Consider the following 19742-nt stretch of genomic DNA (forward strand, 5'->3'; position numbering starts at 1 on the left):
GGCTTGGGCAACTAACTTCACTTGTTTTATATTTTTTGCCTCAAATAAGTTCTTCCATTAGACCCAGAGAGTTATCCACAATGTCCACTTCTTATCGTCAGAGCTCATGCAAACCAGAACCATGGAAATTCTTCACAGAGGCTCTTTTCAATGTGTTGTAGAGGAAGCAATGGGATCTGGGCCAGATTCGATTTCCCTGCACTCATAAGCTGTTTTCCCTAAGGCCTGCAAGAGCAGCACATGAATAGCTAGGAGCCAAATTTGGCCCATTTAAAATATTATTGCATTGTCCACCATAATGATAGTAATAACCTTGTAATGAGTGTGCATAGAGCTGGGCCCTGTACAAAACCCAGAAGGATCCACACTCCTTGCTGGTGAGCAGTGAATACCAAAGAGGCTTTCCATTCCCCATCCAGGGGAAGTCACTGTTAAAAAAGAAGATGATCACTTTCTTTCTGACATTCTGGCCTCTGGCCATGAATATTGAGAGCTGTTATCCTCTGAGGCTACTCATTTATTTCTCCAGAAGCCTTTAATGCTTACGGTAAGTATACTACCTTGTAACTTATGCAACCTTAAATAATGTTGGTTATCCGTTCCATAAACTATTCCTCAAAAAAGGTCAGATTCAATACCTAATATTGATGTAAGAGCTTCACCTAATTCCACTGAATATAGAAATCCATCTACAGATTTCTTTCTTCACATATAGAGAGATTTGCATCGACTCATCTAAACTCTTCTGGCATCTGGCAGTCACACCTTCACAGCAATTTTCTTCACTTTTTAAACCTCTCTCTCTCTTTTTCTTTAAGAATTGGCAAGTGGACAATTTATTGATCATTCTCATTTTTTAAGAAAGGTTTAGAATAGCTTTCAAGAAATACAACCCGTATAAAATACTATCTAGTAAAAAACGTTTGGAGAAGTTGAAAGTAAAAGAAAAATGGAAAGGGAGGAGTAGGACAGAGACATGACACAATGAAAGAAGAAAAACAGTTGAATTCAGAGCAAGGGAAGTTAATATTGAACTAATGCTATTCTTTGGTAAGACAGCTATTAAAACAATTATATCAGGTAATAAGACATGTAAAGCAGCTATGAACAAGTTAATTGGCCTTATTTGAACATTTTAGGCAGGATTACCAACCCAAGTATTTCCTAATGGTGTGTTGCTGGGAACATCATTCTACAATAGTGGTAATCCTTTATCCAACCACTCTATAGTGCCAAGAAGAAGTTTAGCTATTACAGTAAAGGTTAACCAAACCATTACATTCTTCTTTTGTTTTAATTATTGTTTTTGATATTGAGTTGCAGAATTGAAGAAGTGACTGAAAAGAGTTGTGGCAGGTATAAAATAAGTCACTTAGGTATTTCTTTAACTCCAACTTTGTTTCGGAATGCCATACTTGCTCAGAAATACTTTGTGCATTAGAGACAAAAATCGGGAATTGAGATATTTACAAAGTGACAGTTTTCAAATTCATGGTGCACGAAAAGTCTTGAATTCCTTGAAACTTCTTACCCATTCAGACCCTTGCGAAGGATATACACACCAAATCCCCGCTCTTGGGCAGCATGCCAAAAGCCTGGAGATTAAGGTCATCTAAAAATGACTAGTGTTCCTAAACATGATATGATTTCGCAAGCTTAAACATGTCTGATGTTCTTTTCTAACCCTTGCTGGATGCTTCAACAATGTCTGCTGTCAATAATTTACCCTGACTGATTGAGTTTATACTTGCCTGCTTTGTGAATAACAGTGTTTGGATTATAAAGAAGAGATTGAGTTATCCTGCAGAGAGACTGTGCAATAAGCAGATTTTTCTCTTCTTTCATCCACAACATTATTTCAACTGGGAGCTGTAGTATGTGACTAATTAGCCAATGGAAGTCTGCTCTCTGGACTTTCTGGTGGTATATTTACATTGAATTCTGGCCTGATAATAAAGGTGTCACCCAGTGTAACACGTGACACACCCAGAGTGAAGAAGAAAAGTCTAAGGTAATGCAGAGCCTCTGTCAGTCCCCAAACTTTTATTTTTCACAAGCTTCAGCAATATCCCAAACAACAAAAGAAATATAACGGAACAGACACAAATTTTGAGGACATATTTTTTCCCCAGTATTTTTTAACAGGTACTACTGATGTCCCAGTGCTTTTGAGGGTCTTGTTTATCCTACTGGATGCTTTAGGAAGTTACCTCTTTCAGCTCACCTAGAGCTGATCTCATTAATAAAAGAATGACTTTACAGAAAAGAGTTTCTAAAATTATACTCTAACTCAGAATTGCAAGAGTTGGCTTTTCAGCCTAAAGATAAATTTCTTAAGCATTAAGCTTACTTTATCAAGCATTACACCTGACATTCTCTCATAAATTTTGCATATATTTTAACTAATTTTAATATTGTGTGGGCTTGGTTTATAATATTCTCATGCAGGTACTAAGGTTGAATCTTCTCAGTCATATATTAGTTGTAGGAATGCTTAACCCCTTCCAAAATATCACTCACTTAAAATCCCATCAGCTAAGTTTCCTCTTGTATTTGTTTATTTTTTGGTTATTTACCATGCATTTGTGTATGTTGGAACCAGCCATGCAGTCGCTGTATTCCTTTTTTGAGAGGGCAAATGTATTTTGACAAGGTTGCTATTGGAAACACTTTTTAAATATCTCATGTGTCACATCACAATCAGCATCATAATCTGGTCAGGTGGATTGATTTCAGAAGGCAGCAGAGGGCATTGCTTACAGGGGTCGTAGACATTCAGATCATGGCAGGACTGTCATAGATGTTACTTTGTGAAGACACAAAGAACAATGTGATTGGAGAGATCAGTCTTCAATTAGCTGTATTTTCTAGGAGGCTACCTTTACTTAGCCTCGCAACATGGGCCGTAGCTTTGGCACTAAATCTGCACAAACACCTGGCTTAAGTGTTATGACGGACTGACTATTCAACCAAACCATACAAATGACCAATTCCATACAAAAGCGTGAACTTCAGTGTTGAACTGAATCAACCAACCTCCTCAATCCAAATGGTGAGTTTGTTCAGAAAGACAAAAGGCAGAAATTAAGGTATTTGTACCATAACTACTCTGTTTAAAGGATATCTAATGGGTTCTAAAATGAATTAATGTGGTTAGTTTGGTGGTTATAAGTTAATAGGACTCAAGAGAATTAAGGGAGAGCACTGACATATTGAGAAGATTATCCCACAAAGGGCAAAAAGGGTCAAAACCTATACTTCCTATGCCTATTACCTTTTCAAGAACAATGTTAATTAACAACATTACTGAGCACTAAGTATGTGTCAGGCCTACTGCTAAGGTCTTTACAATAATTATTTCATTTCATCCTCAGAACATCCCACCAGCTAGACACAGGCATGACTCAGGTGAGGTTAGTGCACAAAATTAAAGTGAATACCAAAAATCTCAGTAATCAAAATAAATCGTATTTTAATAAAATATTTTTAAAATAAAAATAAATTTAAAAATTCATAACGAATAAAATATCAGAATTCAAAATAAAGATAGGTCATTGTCTTTTGTGATCCTGTATTATCATGCAATTGAACAGTAATTTTCAATCAGCCCAAGGTTCTGGTCCTGGGGTATCATTGCACACCCTGCAGGGTAAATTTATAAGGGTTGACAATGGCTGTTAACAGATTGGACAATGCAAAGCTTTAAATATTGACATGCTTTTCTGATTGTGGAACTTAGTAACTTTTTCCACTTGATTAAAAATATTAGAGGATATTTTATAGTGTGTGTAGTAGCACACCATTTTCCTTTTTGCTTCAGGCTCGAATACGACTTGGCACAGCACTGGAAACAGATATCATCATGGTTCTTTTTTTCAAAAAATGAAGACTGAGTTTCCAGAGAAGGGAATAAACTTGCCCAAGCTTGCACAGCTAGGAAGTGGCAGAGCTCAGTTTTGAACGTAAGCAGTTTAAGTTCAAGCCTATCCTCCTAATCTGCTCTCTTAGAAAGTACAATACTCTATTAACCAGAAAATTCAAGTATCTAGCACACTTCATTCTCTGGACACTGGAGTTATTAATATGGTGTTGCTCAACTACATCCTTAACATTTTTAATTTTTAATACAATTCCTTCTAAGAAAGAAATTATACCTTTTGTAAATAGTATCCAGTGTAGCTACCAATACTACTGTGAGGTAGGTATGAATACTGTGTTTGAGGGTACCACCATTAAGGAAATATTTAAATAAATGGCATTTTTAAATGCGGACCTTGATACTCTGCCTATGAGCATGCGAAAAAGGCATTAGAAAACCCTAGCATGTTCTCATCCTTTTGCAATAGGACACACTCCCTTGGCCAGACAGGGATCTCTTCTCAGGGTAAAATTTGAGAGACTCAAGTATTAAGCCATCATGTGAAAATAGTACCTTGCTTATTTTAAAAGTTAAAAACAGCACATATCTGGACATGTATATCATTTTGGCTCTGTGATAAGCTTAATATTTATTTTGCTTCTGTAAGCTGGTTTTTCTTGACCTGGGAAACAGTGGTTTTCTTTGAGCCATGAATGGTTATGTATACGAGTTTATTTAATTTTGTTTTGATGAATGAGAAGATTCTGAACAAGAGTACAATTTTGTATATGTATACATTGATGATAAGGAGGAGGAGGGAGAAGATGAGGAGTAGACAAATATTGTGCCTCTGAGAAAATTTTAGCGTGGTTCACTGTGGTAAGGAAAACCATCATACCATCAGCTCTGGGAAGTCCAGCTCTAGGACTCCCTAAATTATATTACAAATCACAAAAAGAGAGGAATTGGGAACTTACCTTTTCTTTTTTAACATCTGTTTTGCTGCAATGTTTTTTGTTGTTGTTTTTTGTTTGTTTGTTTGTTTGTTTGAGATGGAGACTGGCTCTGTCACCCAGGCTGGAGTGCAGTGGCACGATGATCTCGGCTCACTGCAAGCTCCGCCTCCCAGGTTCACACGCTGCAATGTGTTTAAAGTTACAAATGTATTCTCTACAGCTACTTTCATTCATTAACTCTTGTATGGATTGATTCATTTATTCATTCACACTTTAAGACCGCACATATATAAAATACTATAGTATGCACTGAAGAAACAAGAAAGAAATTACATAGTTTCTGCCCTTAAGAACCAGATATGATGACAAGTATTTGTTTTTTGTTTTTTTGTTTGTTTGTTTTTTTTTTTGGAGACAGAGTTTCGCTGTGTCCCCCAGGCTGGAGTGCAGTGGCGCGACCTCGGCTCACTGCAAACTCCGCCTCCCGGGTTCACGCCATTCTCCTGCCTCAGCCTCCTGAGTAGCTGGGACTACAGGCGCCCACAACCGCGCCCGGCTAATTTTTTGTATTTTTAGTAGAGACGGGGTTTCACCGTGGTCTCGATCTCCTGACCTTGTGATCCGCCCGCCTCGGCCTCCCAAAGTGCTGGGATTACAGGCGTGAGCCACCGCGCCCGGCCAGACAAGTATTGGTAATGACAATAATGTGTGTATACACAAAATAAAATGGGGCCACATCACAGTTGAAGAATAGTCTGCTAGGTATATTAAGGAAGGCTTCCAAGAAGGAGTTACATTTAGGCTCAGGTTTAAAATGATAAATAGAAGTTTGCCAATTGAGTAATGAGAACATGCAAAACATAGAAAATGCAAAAACACAGATGCCAAGAGAACATGGCATGTTTAGGGAATAAGTAGTTCAGTGTTGCTGAACCATAAAAAGTAACAAAGAAAAATCTAGAAATAAGGTGGTAGAGCTAGACAGAGGCCAGACTGATAGATATGCAGGGTTGCCATTCACATGGCATATTTGCATAGCCTTTATTCTGGAGAAACTGGGCAATAATTGAAGAGTTTTGCCAGGAAAGAGATATCATCAGATGGGAATGGTGAAAGACCACTCAGGTTTTATATAGAGTGTATATCAGAGGGATAAATACAAATACTGATGATCTAGGCTTTTTTTCTTGTTTTTAATTTTCAGGACCTCTATCTTCTTCCTTCAATTAAAGCTTCGTAATTAAAGAATGTGAATTTGGTTGTTTCAAAATTGGTTCATTTGATAGTTTGATATACTAAAACACATGCTGGCAAATCATGTCTGATAATCTTACAAACATTTGCAATTTTTAATTATTTTGCCATATGCAGATTAGTTCAGTAGAATGAAGCTCATTTTCATGCTTTGACTGAATCAAGAAAAAATATGATCATGTTGCCAAAAGGCCAGCCATATGCATTTTTGACCACAGAGAAGGGAATATGTGTTTCTTGTAAATATGAGCATTTTTTATTGTGTTCATATTCCTTTTAGGAGCTTGCATTCAAATGCATGCCCTCCAAAAAGTTTAATTTTAGGTGGAAGCCCTCATTAATCTTCCTCCAACTAGCCATGGTTCCGTCTATGACAGTTGGAATTATTTCCTGGTGTTTCAGCACAATTCTGATAGTTTTCAATGTACTTACTATCAAAGGTTCGAAGTATGATGTCTCCTAATTAGCCAACATTCTTCTTTACAAACAGTCAGGTGAGATAGCATAGCAAAGACAACAATCCATTTCTATTCGGGTCATTATAAAATTGTACTTAAAAGTATCTTCTGTCTTTGCAGAACAATGTTATTCTAGGAGTCTGTGCTAGAATAAAATCCTAACGCAAAGGCTGTCTTAAAATGCTGAACCCAGAAGAATTTGGCATAAATAAGACATAGAGTTAGCTGACATGAGATATTACATGTATTCCATTGTTGACGAGGACAAAACTGGGCCACTATTGTCACAGGTGAAAAGTCTTTTCCAAAGTTTGCTCTGGTGCTTGTTAGATAAGGGGCTGCCTTGGTCTGAGTAACCTGAACAAGATTTATACACATCACTGAAATTGACTCCTGTGTACCACCCGTCCTTGCTCACTAGGATTAACAGTGAAAGGGCAGCATGAGAGATATCAAGTGTGGAAACCTCAAACAACCTTCAGGGAAGTGCTAGGAGGCTGCTGAGGAGAAAACAGCCTTTATGAATCTATTCTTTTACTTGTGGCAGGTAGCAGCCTCTCTCCTGCACCCAGAATAGACCCCAAATTGCTCTTTTGGCCTGGGCAGGAACTTAAGTTAGTTGGAGGAACTTTCCATTTTAAAATGGTTAAAATACATTAAGTAAGCCAGAGTTCTGTCATCCTCTCAACAAAGAGTGAGATGCTTTACACAAACACACACACACACATACATGCACGCGCACACACACACATGCACACACAAATCACAGAATCAAATGATGCTCCTTAGTGTGAAATTTTTTAATACACTATTGTGCCACAATCGTGGGGAAAGAATGCCTTTATGGAAAGCTGGAATTTATACTTGCTTAGTGTATGCTTTTACTGCATGGGGATCCTCTCTTGTACGCTCTTACTTGGTGACAATTCAGCTCATGTCTGTGCTCCTAGGGACTGAGAGATTTAAGTCCCTTTATGATCTATGCAGAAATTATCTCTTCTTCCAAACCATTGAATGTAGTGCGTGGGTGCAATGGCTGCCTTCCAGTGAGCTGAAAAGCTCTCATGACTTGGCATACAATCTTTCCCTTGGCCCTTCAGTAATGGCATTTCACTTAATACAATATGCCCCTAACTGAGTTTTAGTGATTTCAAATGAATTTAGTCTCCTTATCAATATCCTCTATTTGGTGGTGTGTTTGCTCTTCAGTGTGCTGTGCCAATAAATCTAGCACAAGTGCTGCCTCCTTCCCTCTCAATTGTCTGGCCTCTCTCTATGAAAGCAAACACCAGGCAGCAGAAAAAGAGGCTCTCAAAAAACTTGTCTGTATCATAAATGTAAATATCAATAAACTCAGGAGGTTGACAAGGGCATGCTCTAATGGATTTGGCCATGTTGTTAGCTGTTTTACAAGCAAGATGCTGGAATACTAGGAAGCCCAAGCAGCTTGCTTGCAGTGCTAAAAGAACATGTCAAAAATTTAATCCAGAAAAATTGTTGGTGTGTTCAGAAACAGAATTCAATGAGTCCCATCATGAGGCAAGACAGCACAATCCTAGAAGGAAAGATGATGCATCTTGCAGGGTCTATCTGTAGATTCTCCATGATCTGTATAGAGAAATCAGGTGGCAAGTGAATTATTTTCCAAGCTGGAAGATTCTAAGAAAACTCTTTTCACTCTGTTTTGTTTTGTTTTTGCTTATGTTTTAGTATGCTTTCTTCTCTTTTTTGATCTCTATTTTTATTTTTATAGATACATAATATGTACAAACATTTATGGGGTACATGTGACATTTTGTTACATGCATACAATATGTAAAGGTCAAGTCAGGTTATTTAGGATATCCATCACCTCAAATATTTATGATTTCTATTTGTTGTGAATATTTTAAGTCCTCTCTTCTAGCTATTTTGAAATATACAATACATTGTTGTTAACTATAGTCATGCTATTCTGCTATCAAACGTTAGAACTTATTCCTTCTATCTAATTGAATGTACCTGTTAACCAACCTCTCTTCATCCCCTCACTCCTTCACGTACACACCCTCTCAGCCTCTGGTAACTATCATTCTACTCTCTACTTTGGCAAGATCAACTTTTTTAGCTCACACATATGAGTAAGAACATTGCAATATTTGTCTTTCTGTGCCTGGTTTATTTCTCTTAATATGATGACCTGCTGTTCAATTCATGTTGCTTCAATTAGAATTTTATTTTTTAATGGCCTCATGGTATTCCATTATGTGTATATACCACATTTTCTTTATCCATGCATCCATTGATAGACACTTAAGTTGATTCCATATCTTTGCTATTGTGCACAGTGCTGCAATAAACATGTGAGTGGCAGGGAGGTATCCCTTTGATACACTGATTTTCTTTCCTTTGGCTAAATACCCAGTAGTGGGATTGCTAGTTCATATGATAGTTCTATTTTTGGTTTCCTTGAGAAATCGCCACACTGTATTTCATAATCATTGTACTAATTTACATTCTCATCAATGCATAAGAGTTCCCTTTCCTCCATATCCCCACCAGCAACTATTGTATTTTGTCTTTCTAGAATAGCCATTCTAACTGGGTAGGATGATATCTCACTGTGGTTTTGATTTGTATTTCCCGATGTTTAGTGATGTTGAACATTTTTAAAATATACCTGTGGGTCATTAGTGTGTTTTCTTTTGAGAAATATCTATTCTGATTTTTGCCCACATTTTAGTGAGATTATTTGGTTTATATTACTGGTGAGTTATTTTGAGTTCCTTGTATATTTTGGATATTAGCCCCTGTCAGATGAATAGTTTGCAAATATTTTCTCCCATTCAACATTATTCATTCTGTTAACTGTTTCCTTTACCGTGCAGAAGTTCAGTTCAATATAGTCCCATTTGTCTGTGTTTGTTTTTGTTAGCTAACTTTTGAAGTCTTGACTAGGCAAATATCCTGAAGAGTTCCCCTGTGTTTTCTTCTAATACATTTATAATTATAGGTTTTTACACTTAAATCTTTAATTCATTTTGAATCTACTTTATATATGCTGAGAGAAAGGAACTAAATTTTATTCTTCTGCATATAGACATCCATTTTTTTTCCAGAACCATTTATTGAAGAAAGTGTCCTTTCCCCTGCATGTGTTCTTGGTGCCTTTGTTGAAAATCATTTGGCTGTAAATACATGAATTTATTTCTGGGTTCTTCAATCTATTCCATTGGTCTGTATGTCTGCATTAATTCCAATACTATGCTGTTTTGGTTACTATAGCATTGTAATATATTTTGAAGTCAGGTAATGTGATACCTCCAGCTTTGTTCCTTTTGGTTATGATTGCTTTGTCTATCTGGGCTTTTTTTTGCTTCCATGCACATTTAGGATTGTTTCTCTATTTCTGTGAAAATTATCATTGGTATCTTGATAGGGATTGTATTTAATCTGTAGATTGCTTTGGGTAGTATTCTAATTTTAATATTATAATTTTTCTAATCCATGAGGATGGAATGTCTTCTCATTTGTTTGTGTCTTCTTCAATTTTTTCATCAGTGTTATATAGTTTTCCTTGTAAAAACATTTTTAAACATTTTTGAAGAGATGGACTCTCACTATGTTGCCCAAGCTAGTCTTGAACTACTGGCCTCAAGTAATTCTCCCCTGTCAGCCTTCCAAAGAGCTGGGAATATAGGCATGAGCAATTGTGCCCAACCAAGCTTTTAACTTTCTTGGTTAAATTTATTCCTAGGCCTTTTATTTTACTTTTTATAGCTATTATAAATTGGATTGACTTATTGATTTCTTTTTCAGCTAGCTTATTACTGGTGTGTAGAATTGCTACTGATTTTGTGTGTTGATTTTGTATCCTGCAACTTTACTGAATTTTTTTTATCAGATCTAAGTGGTTTTTGGTGGTGTTTTTAGTTTTTTCTCAGTACAAAATTATGTCTTCTGCAAAGAAGGACAATGTAACGTCTACTTTTCCAATTTGGATGCCTTTTATTTCTTTCTCTTGCTTCATTGGTCTAGCTAGGATTTCCAGTAGTATGTTGAATAGGAGTGGTGCAAATGGGCATCCTTGTCTTGTTCTAGTTCTTAGAAGAAAGGATTTCAGCTTTTCTCCATTCGGTATGATGTTAGCTGTGGACTTGTCATGTATGGCCTTTATTATGTTGAGGTATGCTCTTTCTATGGTAGTTTGTTGAGAGTTTTTCTTTTATCATTATGAAGAGACATTGCATTTTGCCAAATAATTCTTCTGTGTCTATTGAAATGATAAGGTTTGTCCTTCATTCTGTTGGTGTATCAGATTCATTGATTTGTCTATGATGAGCCATCTTTGCATTCCTAGTGTAAACTCCACTTAATAATGGCATATTATCTTTCTGATGTGCTGTTGGATTTGGTTTGCTAGCATTTGCTGGGGACTTTTGTGTCCATGATAAACAAGAATATTGAATTGTAGCATTCTCTCTTTTTTTGTTGTGTCTTTGGTTTTGATATCAGGGTAATGCTGTCCTCATAAAAGGAGTTAGGAATAATTCTTTTCTCTTCCATTTTTTTGGATAGTTTCAAGAGAATTCATGTCAGTTCTTCTTTGTAAGTTTGGCAGAATTTGGCAGCGAAGTCATCCCATCTTGGGGAGACATTTTTATTACTAATTCAACCTCATTATTCATTACTGATCTGTTTAGATTTTCTATTTCTTTCTGACTTAATCTTGCTGGGCTATATGTGTCCAGGAATTTATTCATTTCCTACAGATTTTCCAGTTTCTTATCACATAGTTGTTCATAATAGCCTCTGATGATCTTTTATATTTCTGTGGTATCAGTTGCTATGTCTCCTTTTTTGTTTGTTTGTTTGTTTTTCCTTTGGTTGATTTGGGACTGCTCTCCTTTTTTCTTAGTTCAGCTAGCAGTTTATCAATTTTGTTTACTTCTTGAAAAAGAACACTTTTCATTTTGTTGATCATTTGTATGCTTTTTCGTCTCGATTTTGCATAGTTCTGTTTAACGTACATGTATGTATAGTTTCCAAAGTTTCCCTTGTTATTGACTTCTAATTGTATTTCATTGTGGTATGATAAGATACTTGATATGATATTGATTTTCAAAAATTTTAAAGACTTGTTTTGTGGCCTAATGTTATAGTCTAAACTAGAGTGTTCTGTGTGCTGATGAGAAGAATCTGTATTCTGTAGCTGTTGGATAAAATATTCTGTAAATGTCTGTTAGGTCCATTGGTCTAAAGTGCAGTTTAAATCCAGTATTTCTTTGTTGCTTTTCTGTGTAGATGATCTGTCTAATGCTGACAATGGGGTGAATGCTGAGAATAGAGTCGATCTCTGTGGTTTTTTTTTTCAGTCTAATATTTGCTTTATATATCTGAGTGCTCCAGTGTTGGGTGCATATATATTTAGAATTTTTATATGCTTCTGCTAAATTTATACCTTTATAACTCTATAATCATCTTTTCTGCCCCTTTTACTGTTTTCAACTTAAAGTATCTTATCTGATATAAGTATAGTTACTCCTGCTCAGTTTTGGTTTCTGTTTGCATGGAATATCTTTTTGCATTCCTTTACTTTTAGTTTATACGTGTCTTTACAGATGAACTGAGGTTTGTTTATTTGTAGACAGCATACTGTTGGGGCGTGCTTTTTGTTTTCTCTTATATCCATTCGGCTGGTCTATATGTTTTACATGAAAAGTTTAATCTGTTTATATGCAGGGTTAATATTGATATCTGTGGATTTATTCCTGTCGTTTTGTTAATTGTTTTCTGGTTGTTTTATATAAATATCCTGTGTTCCTTTCTTTCTCTCCTATTGTTTATCATTGCAGTTCACTGGTTTTCTGTAGTGGTAACATTTGAGTTCTTTCTCTTCTCCATTTATGTATTTGCTTTGCCAGTGAGTTTCATACTTCCATGTGTTTTATTGATGGTAGATATTGTCCTTTTGCTTGCAGGTGTAAGCATTTCTTGCAGGGCTAGTCTAGTGGTAATGAATTCCCTAAGTTTTTGCTTGTCTGGGAAATACTTTATTTCTCCTTCATTTTTGAAGGGTAACTTTCTTGGGTATAGTATCATTGACTGACAGGACTTTTTTTTTCCTTTAACACTTTGAATATATTATTCCATTATTTCTGGCCTATAAGGTTTCTGCTGAGGAATCTGCTGTTAGTCTAATGTGGGTTCCTTTATATGTGACTAGAAAATTTACTCTTGCTGTTTTAGAATTCATTCATTGTCTTTGACTTTGGACAATTTGAACATAATGTGCATTGGAGAAGATTTCTTTGGATTGTATTTATTTGAGAATGTTGCATCTTGCTGTATCTGGATGTCTAACCTGGATATGAGAAGTGGGAAGTTTTCAATTGTTATTTTTTTGAACAAATTTTCTATGCCTTTGCTATTCTCTTTACCTTCCAAAACACCCAAATTTCAATATTTGGTTGCTTTATGGTGTCCCATGTGTCACATAGGCTTTGTTTATTCTTATTTATTTACTTATTTTTGTCTGACTGGGTTATTTCAAAAGGTCTGTTTTCAAGTTCTGAAATTCTTTCCTCCACTTAATCCAGACTATTGCTGAATTTCTCAATTGTGTTTTTAAAAATTCATTCAATAAATCCTAGCATTTTAATTTTTTTTAACAATATCTGCTTTTTTGGTGAACGTCTTATTCATATTATGAGTTTTTTTTCTGATTTGCTTTTCTGGTTTATCTGTGTTCTTTTGTGTTCCACTAAACTACTTTGATATCATTATTTTGAATTTTTTTAGGTATTACATAAATTTTTACTGGAATCGATTGCTAGAGAATTCTTGTTTTTCTTTGAACGTGTCATATTTCCTTGCTTTTTCATGTTTATTGTGTCCTTATATTGACATCTGTACTTTTGATATAATAATTGCTTCTTCCAATTTTGGGGATTGGCTTTAGTAGGGAAAGACATTTTCCCATAAATGTATCTATGGCGTTGGTTGGGTAGATCACTTTGACTTTGTTTCTGGATACTTGCAGTAATGTAGGTTCTCTATGATTTCTCAAGCTGTAAACAGCATCAGTGGTGTCTGCAATTTCCTCAGTGGCTTAGGCTGCAATTGTTGGTGGAGGCTGTGATGAGGCTTTGCTGGGAATGGGGATGTCCGGTGGGCCATTTCTTGGGCCCCAGTGATGGCAGCAGAGGGCTGAGCATGCCTGTCCTTGGCACCACCTCACAGTGTAGAGTCATTTATGTTAGAGGCCCAAGAGAACTGATTCTTGGGCCTCCAGGAGGCTTGCCCAGGTGCTGGCAGTGGCAGTGGTGAACTGGGTGGGTGGACAAGACCTCAGGTCCCTGGGCAGAATCCATGGTGTGGGCAATAGTGGCAGTGGTTGTAGGACAACCCTTGGATTCTCCAGCAGCATGTGCTGGTGTTAGCAGCTCTTGCTACAGCATGGGTGAGTCAGTCCTCAGACCCCCAGGTGGTACATGCAGGTGGCTACCAGCAATGGTAGTGGTGGTAGGCTAGACGGGCTCATCCTCAGATTCCCAGAGGAATACGCAGATGCCAGCAGTGGTGGATGGAGCAGGGCAATCCCCAGGCCTTTGCATAGTGTGCTTGGCTGCTGGCAGCAGGTGTTCTGTGCCTATTGTTGAGCTCTCTGGTGGTATGCATGTTCACTCAAGGTGACCAGTGGGGCAGGGTAATACCCAGACCCACAAATAGTGTGCTTGGGCACTGACAAGTGAAGAGTATTGCCCGACTGGGCAAACATGCCCTCAGGCACCCTGGCAGTGCACATAGGTACAGGCTGTGATGGGCACAGTGGGGCTATCCTCAGGTCCCCATGCAGTATGCTCAGAAGGCAATAGAAGTAGTCACAGTGGGCAAAGAGAGCCTGTCCTTAGAGCATGTGCAAGAGGGCAGGGCCCTGCTGCTGATGGGGGCAGTGTTGCTGTCAATGGCAGCAGCCCCAGGCAGGTGACTCTCTGGCTCTGGAAGCACATACTTTGGTTCCCTTTGACTCAGGGACAGCCTCCCTGCTGTACTTCATCACCTATTACCCAGAGTGTAGGATACTCTTTAGACTAGAGTGCTGGGGTCCCTATCATACTCCTGGGTTCAACTGGCATTGCACTGCTGCAGCCCTCTGGGTGGACACAAGGGGATATCAGTGAGGCTCCAGGGATGTGGAGATTCAGGGGTTGTTGGGCCCCAGGACAGGATGCAGTAGGTAGGGTTGGGCTCTCAAAATGGTACCATACTGCAGGTGCTTGTGTTTCGAGGAGCGTGTGGGACCCAGCGTGAACTTCTTCTTAAAACAATGCCATTAAACATTTTCCAGGCAGCTCCCTATACTAGTTTCAGCACCCTCAATGGTCGAGAGACCCTCCCATGGCTAGGACTGCTGGAATCCACAGTGTAAAGGTGGACTTCTGGGGATGATATATTTTACTCTTTCCCCAAATGGGGAGCTTCTCCAGGCACTCAGTTGATCCCAACAAGGCTGCTGCCTTGCTTCCCTCTCCTTTCCTGCCTCATGTGTTTTCCATCACTTCTCTGCTGAATTCTAATGCTCTCTTGGGTCCTCTATTCAATGTGTGATTATCTACTCACTATTTTGGTTCTTTGTGGAGGAGGTGAGTGTTTTGTGCCTCTAGGTCTTGTAGCCTATCAGTGCAATGGAGGGTCTAGGTCTCTGTTCCCACAATACCTTGGACCTTCTGACAAATAGATGTTTTCCTTTTGTTGGTAAGTATTCAGTGGAATATTGTTTCCTTTTTAAGATCTTATACCAACTAACAAGTTTCCTTTCTGGATAGTCTGCATGCAGACAGGCTGACCTCCGGAATGCTGCAGTTAGACTTGCCCAGTTATGGAGGCAAACAATTCCCAGGATCACCAGAGGGAGTTGATCAGTTAAAAACCCAGGAAAGCCTAAGATGTAGTTCCAGTGTGAGAGTCAGCAGGCTCAAGACTCAGGATGAGCTGATGTTTCAATTCAAGTACAAAGGCTGGAAAAAGCTAATGTCCCAGTTTGGAGGCAGCCAGGCAGGAACTCTCTTCTTTTTTAAATTAAACTTTTCATTTTGAGATGATGATAGATTCACATGCAGTTGTAAGAAATAAGATAGCAAGAACTCCTGTGTCCTTTCCCTAGCTATTCCACACAATTTTTTTTTTTTTTTTTTTTTTTTTTTTTTTTTGAGATGGAGTCTCCCTCTGTCACCCAGGCTAGAGTGCAATGGCGCGATCTCAGCTTACTGCAACCTCTGCCTCCCTCTTTCAAGTAATTCTCCTGCCTCAGCCTCCCAAGTACCTGGGATTACAGGTGCACACCACCATGCCTGGCTAATTTTTGTATTTTTAGTAGAGACGGGGTTTCACCATGTTGGTCAGGCTGGTCTGGAACTCTTGACCTCGTGATCCACCCGCCTTGGCTTCCCAAAGTGCTGGGATGACAAGCGTGAGCCACCAGACCCAGCCAGTAATGTCTAAAAACTGTAGTAAAATATAACAACCAGTATTTTGAAATTAATTTAGTTAAGATACAGATGTTTTCATCATACAAGGGTGTCTCATATTGTCCTTTTATAGCCACGTCTACTTACCTTCCATCACCACCTCTTCTTAGCCCTTGAAAAAAGCTAATCTTTTTCCATTTTTATAACTTTGTCAGTCCAATAATTTATATATGTGAAATCTTGGGATTGAGTTTTTTCACTTAGCATAATTATCTGGAGATTCATCCAAGTTGTTACATATGTCAATGGTTTGTTTCTTTTTATTGTTAACTAATATTCCATGGTAGGGACACACCAAGTTAGTTTAACTGTTCAACTGATGAAGGACATTAAAGTTGTGTCTAGTTTCAGGTTATTAAAAAGAAAACTATAAACAGTTGTGAATTGATTTCTGGGTAAGCATGTTTTTATTTCTCTAGGATACATGTTCAAGAGTGTAATTGCTGGGTCATATGGTAGCTGCATGTTCAGAATTTTAAGACACTGCCAAACTATTTTTCATGATCCCTGTACCACTTTACATTTCTACCAGCAATGAATGAGTGATCTAGTTTTCCACAACCTCTTCAGCATTTGGTGTTGTCACTAATTATTTTATTTAGCTACTTTGATAGGTGTGTAGTAATATCTTATTGTGGTTTAATTTGTATTTCTCTAATGGCTAATGATGTTGAACATCTTTTCATGTGCTTATTTTCCATCTGCATACTCTTTTCTCTGTTTTGTTAATTTTCTAATGGCATTTTTTTTAAATGTTGAGTTTTCAGAGTTCTTTAAGTATTCTAAATAATCATCCTTTACCAGATGATTTTCAAATATTTATCATCCTTTCTCCTGCCTCAGATGGTTTTGCAAATATTTTCTCCTAATCTGTAGCTTGTCTTTTTATTCTTTTAACAGGGTCTTTCACATAAAAAAAAAGTCTTTATTTTTTATAAAGTCTAATCAATATCTGCTTACATGAAGTGTGATTTTGCTGTCAAGTCAAAAACACTCTTTACTTAGACATAGATCTAGAAGATTATCTTCTGTTTTTTTCTAAAAATTTATGATTTTATATTTTACATTCAATTATATGACCCATTTTCAGTTTTTATTTGTGTAAGGAGTTAGACTTAGGTAAAGGTTTATTTTTTTAAACAAGGTATGTTGAATTTCCCCAGGGCCACTTGTTGAAAAGTCTATTTTGACTCCATTGAAGGCTTTTGCCCGTTTGTCAAAATCAATTGGGCATATTTGTGTGGGTCTATTTCTGAGTTCTGTATTCCAGTCCATTAATCTGTGTCTCTATTTTCTTTGCCAATTACATGTACCTTCATTACTATAGCCATATAATAAGTCTGGAAATCAAGTAGAATGCTTTCTTCCACTGTATCCCTTTCAAAATTGTTTTAGCTATTGTAGTTGTGCAACTTTCTTCTTGCCTCCACGATTTTTGACAATAAATTTTGCCATTCAATTTTTTTTTCACTCTATAGGTAAGGTGTAATTTCTCCCCTGATATTATCAAGATTTTTTTTTTTTTTTTGTCTTTAGTTTCAGAAGTTTATTATGATGTGTCTTGGTGTGAATTCCTTTGACTTTATTTTATGTGGGGTTTGCTTAGTGTTTTGAATCTTCAGGCTTATGTCTTTTGTCAAATTTTGGAAATCTTTAGCCGTGATTTCTTTGAGAAGTGTTTAACCTCACCTCTTTCTCCTCTCCTTCTGAAACTCTAATGGCATGAACATTATTTTTTTTTTATAGTCTTACAGATCCCTGAGACTCTGTTCATTTTCCTTTTCCAGTCTGTTTTCTCTCTGTTCTTCACAACTTAAGTCATTTGTATTGTTCCATCATTAAGTTTAGTAATTCTTTCCTTTGGCCTTTTATTCTGTTATTGAGTACATCCACTGAATTTTTAATTTCAGTTTAGAATTTTTATTGTATTTTTCAGTTCCAAAATTTCCATCTGCTTCTTCTTTATATTGTCTACTTATTTGCCAAGACTTTGTTTCTTTGCTGTGTCTTTATTTTTTTCATTGTTTCACGTGTGCTTGTAATTGTTCATTGAAGCACTTTTGATGATTGCTTTAAAATCTTTGTCAAGTAATTCTAACATCTCTTTCATCTTTTTGTTGGCATCTACTCATGGTCATTTTTCCTTTGGTTTGATATCTTCTGGCTTCTTAGTATAACGTATAACAAGTAATTTTCAATTGAATCATTGACATGTTGGGTGTTATATCATGAGTGAATTTTACTTAAAACTTTTAGCTGACTTCTCTGGCAGTGCTCTAATAGGAAAATGAGAGTGCTGCCTTATTACTGCCATGTTGGGATAGAAATTCAGTTCTTCACTCACCTTGCTTTCACAATCAACATGGGCAGTATGCTTCATTATACTCCATTACTGCTGGGTATGGGTAGGCATTCTGGCTCTCCACTATGTCTCCACTGATACTCCCCTGGCTGTCAGGGGATGGAGTGCCTCCTTACTGCCTCCCACATGGCTTCCACTCACACCGAGTAGGTAGGGAAATCTCATTACTCCTGGATGAAAGTCATGACTTTCCGCTATTCCTGCTCTAAAAGCCTTCCCAGTGGAGAAATGAGGAGCGGTCAGAAATTTCCCTACTTCTGGTTGAGTGTGGCGCTCTAGGCCATGTAGTCTCTACCTATCCTGCTTGGGGAGGTGTTACAGTTTGCTTCATATATGTTGTCCAGGGGTTTAGTTTTATTTAGTGGAAAGAATAGGGAAAAGTGTATCTACTTCCCAGAAGTCCTCCCACCTGATTCTGCTTTAATGTCATCTGAAGGTCTGCATTTAAGCATGGCTTCCCATGATTTTGAATTAAAGTCTGTTTCCAAAAAAACAAAAGTGTATCTCCCACCCATGGTTTATATGATACCCAAATCTTTCAAAATAAATTTCAAACATTTGTCTTTTCTGTCAGGCAAACCATGTATCAGCTGCTCTAGAAAGGGTAGTAGTTCAACCATTAAGAGGTACTCACATCTGAGGACTAATCAGTTGATCAGATCAGTGAATTTCAAACTGTTCCAGACAGCTTTGAACTTGAAGATCTAAGCGCGGAGCAGGCCTAACAACAAAGCATTTTTTAAAATGCAAAAATTATTATGCTTAATACATTTTTTAGAAAATTAACTTAATATTAAAAATACAATCAAAAGAAAATTAACAATACAAATGTAAATATTGTGCAAATATTTTCATGATTTCATAACTTCCTGCCTTTGGAGATTGAGTTTGGAAAAGCTCTAGTTTACTTTGATGGACCAGGAGAATTATCTAGGAAACTTTACTTAATTAAGAAATCCTTTATGTATCACCTTTTCTAGTTAGTGAATGCCTTCACCATTTATAAAACATGCTGAAGAGAGAGCATATATTTAGCAAGATTATGGCTTCAAAGGGAAATGTTCTCTCCCCACAAAAAAATTCAATAATTTTAAAGACTAAAAATTAAAAACAGCAACAATAAAACAATAGTAGCATTAAAAAAATCATAGGTCATTCAACTAAAGAATCAAAATTACTTTTTTGGTAGCTTATAAATTCCTTAAAATCTTTGGTAGCTTATAAATTTCTGAAAATTTTCAGAAAGAAAATGGATTCAGTGATTCTTTTTTTTTTTTTTTTTTTAAGTTTACACTTTTAAAATTCCAGAGCCTCATCAAATCCCCATCTTACTTTAATCAACCT

General features: G+C 37.0%; 1 long non-coding RNA gene across 3 annotated transcripts in view; it reads left to right on the forward strand.

Annotated features, from left to right (window-relative positions):
• The first annotated feature begins 2597 nt into the window (after window positions 1-2597).
• The window catches only part of LOC126933528 (uncharacterized), a 144848-nt gene continuing 127703 nt past the window's right edge, over window positions 2598-19742 (forward strand). For 2 of the 3 annotated variants that reach the window (XR_007718652.1, XR_007718651.1), the window contains exons 1-2: window positions 2598-3052; window positions 3821-3962. This is a non-coding gene — a long non-coding RNA (uncharacterized LOC126933528). The remainder of the gene's footprint in view (window positions 3053-3820; window positions 3963-19742) is intronic. The other variant, XR_007718650.1, reaches the window with a different exon arrangement.

The sequence above is a fragment of the Macaca thibetana genome, chromosome 13, assembly GCF_024542745.1.
Source record: "Macaca thibetana thibetana isolate TM-01 chromosome 13, ASM2454274v1, whole genome shotgun sequence".
In the NCBI taxonomy this organism is placed as follows: domain Eukaryota; kingdom Metazoa; phylum Chordata; class Mammalia; order Primates; family Cercopithecidae; genus Macaca; species Macaca thibetana.